Consider the following 7210-nt stretch of genomic DNA (forward strand, 5'->3'; position numbering starts at 1 on the left):
AATAATTTAACATTGGAGATATATATATATATGCCATTTATGTCCCAGTGGGTGAGCTGGATGCAAGGAATTAAACAAAAATACTACAAAGTGACTGATTGGTTGTTTAGTTTAGAGCCATAACCTGGGTATATGAGGAATTATGTGAGTCTCTTTAAATCTTATTTCTGATAGAGACACAGTTGCTTTCCTAAAGGCAGGTCTAGACCATTTTTACAGGCATATTTTGTCTTGCTGTTTGGAGGCATGTATGTTTTGTTGCCTAAGCAGTTGCCTACAAGTGATGGGTGAGGAGACCCTGGAATATGAAAAAAAGATAGAAAAACCTGATGTTCCCCTCATCTTATGGCCACATGCTATAGGAGGTGGACCCATATTTATGTTGTACATCCTGGACAGAGAGAGGGATGTTTCACCTGTAAAGCTATTTAAGACAAATAACATGGAACTTGATGAATGTACTAATACTAATCTGTTAGAACTTGATGCCTTTTAAGAGGCATTATAATCCTGGATATAAAGCAGGATGTGTCTCTGCTGTAGGCAGACTGATGGCTCCCAAAGATGTGCATGTTTGACTCCCTAGAATCCATGGACATGCTGTGTTACATAATTAGGGGGGATTAAGGTTGCTCATCAGCTGATCTTAAAATAAGGAAATTATTTCAGATAGTCAGGGTGGACCTAATGAAATTACAAGCGTCCTTTAAATGTCAGAGAGAGAGGCAGAAGAACCAGAAGAGGAGTTAAGACAACAGAATCAGAGCAATGTGATATGAGACTCCACAGGCCATTGCTGGCTTTAGAGATGGAAGAGGGTGGCTGCAAGCCAAGGAATGCAGGCAGCCTCCAGGAGCTGGAAAAGGCAAGGAAACCAAATCTCTGCTAGAGCCTTCAGAAGGAATACAGCCCTGCTACCTTCTGGATTTCAACTCCCTGAGACCTGTGGTGAATCTCTGACCTTCAGACCTGTAACACAATATCTTTGCACTGTTTCAAGCCACTGCAATTTTTCACTTGTTACAGCAGCAATAAAGATAGAATACAACTTTAAGTGCAGTAGATTATGGAAGATCAATGTCTTGGTGTTCATCCTGTGAACTACACCAATTATACTGCTGATCCTGCTCACTGAGTCAATTGTCTTGCTGTTCACACTGTCCACACTGTTCACTGAACACAGGGGAGGCAAGGCACGAGCTACAAGATGGGAAGCAAACTCCAGGGGCAAAACTGCAGACATGTTTATTCTCTCCTGACTGATGCAGCAGCTGTAGCAGCTGCTGCTGCTGCTGCTAAGTCACTTCAGTCGTGTCCAACTCTGCGACCCCATAGACGGCAGCCCACCAGGCTCCTCCATCCATGGGATTTTCCAGGCGAGGGTATTGCAGTGGGTGCCACGCTATATTCTCTCCTCTCATGGCTGACCCAGTGGACACAGCCATGATACAGCAGTAATCAGTTCAGTTCAGTTCAGTCTCTCAGTTGTGTCTGACTCTTTGCAGCCCCATGGACTGCAGCATGCCAGGCCTCCCTGTCCATCACCAACTCCTGGAGTTTACTCAAATTCATGTCCATTGAGTTGGTGATGCCTTCCAGCTATCTTATCCTCTGTCGTCCCCTTCTCCTCACGCCTTCAATGTTTCCCAGCATTAGGGCCTTTTCCAATGAGTCAGTTCTTCGCATCAGGTGGCCAAGGTATTGGAGCAGCATTAATATGCCACTGCTTTCTAGGTGAAGCTCACATATATGTGCACCACGCAAAGTAGCCCATGACCAAGTGAGTACTTCATGATGCCATGTGTGGTACTATCAGTGATCTCAGCTGTTACATAAACCGTGTAAAGTCATTGTTTACAGAACATGCGCCGAGGGGCTATGAGGGCATGGGGCGAGAGAGCCAGACTGGTGCCATCTTGTTAATTTCCCCACAACTAGTCATTCCAAAGGAGAGTCAGCTACAGAGCAGAGAGACAGAACTCAGGAGAAAAGCTTGAGAGTGAAATATTTTCTTCTTACTGAGGGTCAGAGTTCACGTTTGGGACTCTGTGCCACGGAGATAAACAGAACAGCTCTATGGTGGACAGTAAGGCAGCTCTTACCTCATAGAGTTCGACCCAGAGTAAGGGAGGGAAGTGGCTTGAAAAGAGAGCCCAAGGCATGGACACAGACGGGTGAACTTCTCTTTCCTTCTCTTAGAACCTTCAGAAGAGTGCCGTTAACTGCAGGACCTATTAGTCTTGGCTGTGCAGTGAGAAACTGAGCCAGCTCAGGAAAGAGGGAGCAACACATTTTGTCCCTTATCCCAGCAAAAGAGTGGTGAGCACTGTGGCCTCTTCCTTCACCAGCAGAAAACAGTTCGTCTACCAAAGTGCCAAACCCACTGGAAAAATGAATAGAAAGAAGACCAGGGGCTGAATGAGAGGATTTTCCTGTGTGTCTTTTAGCCATTCTTGCAACTAAAGCTGGGGTTAGTATATGACAGTACTTATCTGGTGTCAGCCTCAAGCCTCTGGTGTCAACCCAATCATTTAGGTTCTAGGAAAAAAATACTGCCTGGAAAACCTCATGGACAGAAGAGCCTGGTAGGCTGCAGTCCATGGGGTCGCTAGGAGTCAGACACGACTGAGCGACTTCACTTTCACTTTCCACTTTCAAGCACTGGAGAAGGAAATGGCAACCCACTCCAGTGTTCTTGCCTGGAGAATCCCAGGGACGGGAGAGCCTGGTGGGCTGCCATCTATGGGGTCGCACAGAGTCGGACATGACAGAAGCGACTTAGCAGTAGCAGCAGCAGAAATAAATACAAGATTTCTGACTCATAGCAATAAACAAAAATGTGAAAGAAAAACATTACGTAAAATTTAACTGAGTTCAAAACTAAAATGGACAAAATGAACCAGAAACAGAATAAGCTGGAAGTGAGAAACACATGAAGAGATCAGTGCCAAGCAATAATTGAATCAACCATCTGAAAAGAAATTCGTGATTAATTCCTTGGCATATCAAGGACCTAAACTGATAGTCTGATAATAGTCATCTTTTGAAACTTATACACACAGAAACTTATACACACAGATAGCTATATATGTAACTTTGTACATAACACACATGGCATCAATAGTCATTGGGAACTTTTAAATAAATTATGGTGGGATGATATTTTTCTAAATGGAAAATGTAAATTAAAACACTACTTCACACAATATTAAAAATAATTTCCAAGTGAATCTAACTTATGACTATGAAAAGCTAAACTTTAAATCTTTTAGAAGAAAATGAAGGATAATGACAATGTGATAATTGGTTAGGGAAAGATTTCTTAGCTACAAAACCCAGAAAGCCTAAAGATTAAGGGACAATATTGATAACTTAGGTAACACTGAAGTCTATCAACTGAACATTTAAAAAAATCTGATCACTTTATTTACAGAGAGTATGAATCTGTTTATACAAAGTTTCAAAATCTGTAAAATTATAGTGCATATTGGTTTTAGTTATATAGCGACATAGAAAAACAAAAAATACGTGAGAATTCAAACACATGGTCTGAAGAAAATATTTTTAAATTTAAGATTTGTTAGAGCTAAGAAGTGATTTTACATTTATTTTTATTTCTATAATTAAATTTTCCTAGAATTTCATAAATTGAAAATCCAATAAAAAAGCAAAAAGGGGTGAGTTTGGTTTCTTGAGCAATACATTTCAGACATATAAAATGGGATGATATGAGCTGATATGGGATGATTTCATATATATGACAGGAAGAACACTCAGAGAGGACTATACCTCATAAACAGGGCAGCACTGTGTCAATTACTCATGGATAGTAAGAAACAAAATGAGTGAATGTCAGTCATGTGACAAGTTTTCCATTCAGAAGGGCATATATTGTGAAAAGCCTTTGGGAAAACTCAAGCTCACTAAAATTATAGTTTTATAAGCTGAATGAATATAACCTGTTATAAATCACCATAGATAGAATGCTCATGATGTAAGATCAAATTCTATTATAGCTCCATGCTTCAAGGGCTATAAGAAAAGCTTTTATTTCCAGTTTCCATGTTTGGATCCACTAAAGACAAACCAACTTAAAGTCTTTGCAACAATTTCTAATGCCAAAATATCAAGTGGACTGAGTCAAAGAAAATAAGATTTAACCCCAGATGAGTAATGCATTAAAAAGAATCAAGAAATCTGTTAGGTTTTTTTTTTTAATTTAATGCTTTTTGAAAAAGAACTGTTTAAAAACGCACATTTTCTTCAGCCTTATCTTCTGATTTCTCAATAAAAAGAAACATTTCTTCTAGAATTACCATCTAAATAATGAGTGGCAATTTGCTGTATGACTCAGGGAGCCCAAACTGGCACTCTGTGGCAACCTAGAGGGGTGGAATGGGGTGGAAGGTGGAAGGGAGGTTCAACAGGGAGGGTACATATGTATATCTGTGGCTGATTCATGCTGATTTATAGCAGAAACTAACACAATATTGTAAAGCTATTATCCTTCAATTAAAATTAAATTAAAAAATGTAAATGTTTAGGTAAATTGTACTACTTAATCACTCTGCTTTTTAATGCTTAACATGGCATTTGTATAAATTTAAGTGATTCACAAATAAAATTTTAAATTCTGTTTTTAGATTACACTTGGTGATAGTATTTCTGTTTTTATCTTATTTGAAACTTTGAATATAGGAGAAATTGTAAATTAAATTTTATACCTAAAACATTAAAATACTAAGATGACACATATCTTTGATACAAAGTGAATATATCAGTGATTGTTTAAGAAGGAATACATGCATTTACAAATTAAATATCAATGAGTAAATATCTACAGATGCCTCCTACCAAAAAGAATTTTTAAAAATTATAAAAGATTTGCAATATAATCCTGAGAGTATTAGCCAGTTAGAGTTCAGTGGGCTAAACCCAAGTTGTAAAGCTTGGAGCTTTCTCAACATTTACAAAATGCCTGACCTACTTGAAAAAAGAAAAAAATGTCTGCACACTCTTTGCCTTGTCATTGCCATCACACTCGCAGACTTCTAGCTGTGTTGGATGTAAGCTCAGGATGTACTGCAGCCATATATTAAGACAGAAACAGGCATAGCAGTTAGTGGAGAGGAAAGCGCAGGGAGAGGGACCCATCAAAGACAGCAAAGAAGTCTCCACATAAGACCACAAAGGAAGGGCTTCTGTAGGTACTGGAGGGAGAAATGTTTGTTGTGGAATGAACTTCGTGCTAGTCGTTTCCACCTCAAATACTGTGCAACAAAGCGGGATTATTCTTGAGTCAATATTAGAAAACCCTCATGATTCACCCTAAGAACTGAAGATAACTATTGGTAACCCGTCCTGACTCCATGAGACATTATCGCCTCATCCGCCTTCACCAGCACCACCGCCGCCCTCCCAGTAAACTCATCACTCTCTATTTAAGAAACACAATGTTATCGTTGGCAGGATTATTGATGTCCAAAAGAAAAAAAGTACAACTCACAGAAAAGCCCAAGCAGACCAACCACTCGTTCAGTCCAGCAGCAGCCCTGAATGGTGCTCTAGTCACAGACAGAGATGCGAGAATTTTGGAGATGGCCCAAAGTCAGTGGAGAACTCACTCAACTCTCATGCTCCAACAGCTCAAACACAGAGAAAAGCGAGAATATAACAGGCGTGTAGATTCAACTGATATCATACTTTGCCATATTTGAGTCAAATCTTTCTCATTAGAAAAACAGATAAAAGAGAGTTCAAGGCCCACTTCTAACCCTTCACTTCCATAAGTGACTACTATTCTAATGTATGTCTCTATCTTACTCATTGATTTAAGTGTTTTCATTTTTCTCTTCATGTATTTTATTTTATTTAAATTATTATTATTGTCAACTTCTTGGCTGAACCCTAGGTATGCGGGATCTTAGTTCCCTACACTCCTGCATTGGAGGGTGGAGTCTTAACCACTGGGCCACTGGGGAAGTTCCATGCATTTCAACTACATATTAGAATTAGTAAATGAAATAACAACTGTCTGAAAGAATAAATGGGGGTTCTTGAAAAAGCTTGCTTAAAAGAAGAATGAGAAACAAGAAGACAGGAATGAAGGAGGAAGAAAGTTGGACCACAGGCCTATTGGTATATGGTTTCTAGGTGTAATTAAAAATGTGTCCATCTTAGAGATCTGCTAAAACATTTACACTTCAGAATTTTTCTGCCTACAAACTATTTTAGGGTCTCCAAACTGAGAAGATAAAATGAAAGAGAAGAAATAAAAATTTTTATTTTTGAGAAAAAAAGGTAGACCGAAGAAATCTCTGAAATTCCAGTGTTTAAAAGGACAAAATATAGAGATGCAAGCTTGAAGGTTAGTTATGCTTTTCTTTTAAAATGACTGCAAACTATGGAAATAAGACGATTAACATCTAGGTATCTATGTACACTTGATGATAGTCATTCGAGTCAGTTAAAGGTTATTCAGATTGTTTCTAGCTTATACTGCAGTAATTGGTCCAGTTCAGGCTCCACGTACAGACTGAAGAACAGAAAAAAAGGGGGAAAGTCCCTCTCCAGGGAAACCATCTACTCTGCAAAGGGCTAATGCCAGAGAAATAAAGTCTCAGCACATTCAGTGCTTTGGTAAATCCCTCTCTATCGCCATCTTAGAGACATCCCACATAACCATTTCATTTAACAATGTTTTGGTCAATCTACTGAACCAAAATAGCTCCTTGTGGCACTAAGGTTGCTTAGATTTTTGGAAATGATATAACGTTTTTCATGTCGAAAGGATACCATTACATTTACTAGGATACCACCATCAGCAAATCAAATACTCGAGGGAGGAAGATAAATATGAGCAAAAAACTTGAATTAGTAGATGGAGATTTGTATTTCACATCAAGACCTAAGAAATATTTCTTTTTTCACTGGAGAGGATAGAAGTTTCTATCTCAAGTAGTAGAATTTAGACATATCTGTGGACTGAAATTTCCTTGAACATTTTAGTTGGGATTATGGGCTGAACTGTGTTCCCCTCAAATCCATTTGTTGAAGTCCTAACCTTCAGTTAAGGCTTCCCTGGTGGCTCAGATGGTAAAGAATCTGCCTGCAATGTGGGAGACCTGGGTTCAGTCCCTGAGTTGGGAAGATCCCCTGGAGAAGGGAAAGGTTGCCCACTCTAGTATTCTGGCCTGGAGAATTCCATGGG

Source organism: Capra hircus, chromosome 12 (assembly GCF_001704415.2).
Source record: "Capra hircus breed San Clemente chromosome 12, ASM170441v1, whole genome shotgun sequence".
Lineage (NCBI taxonomy): Eukaryota > Metazoa > Chordata > Mammalia > Artiodactyla > Bovidae > Capra > Capra hircus.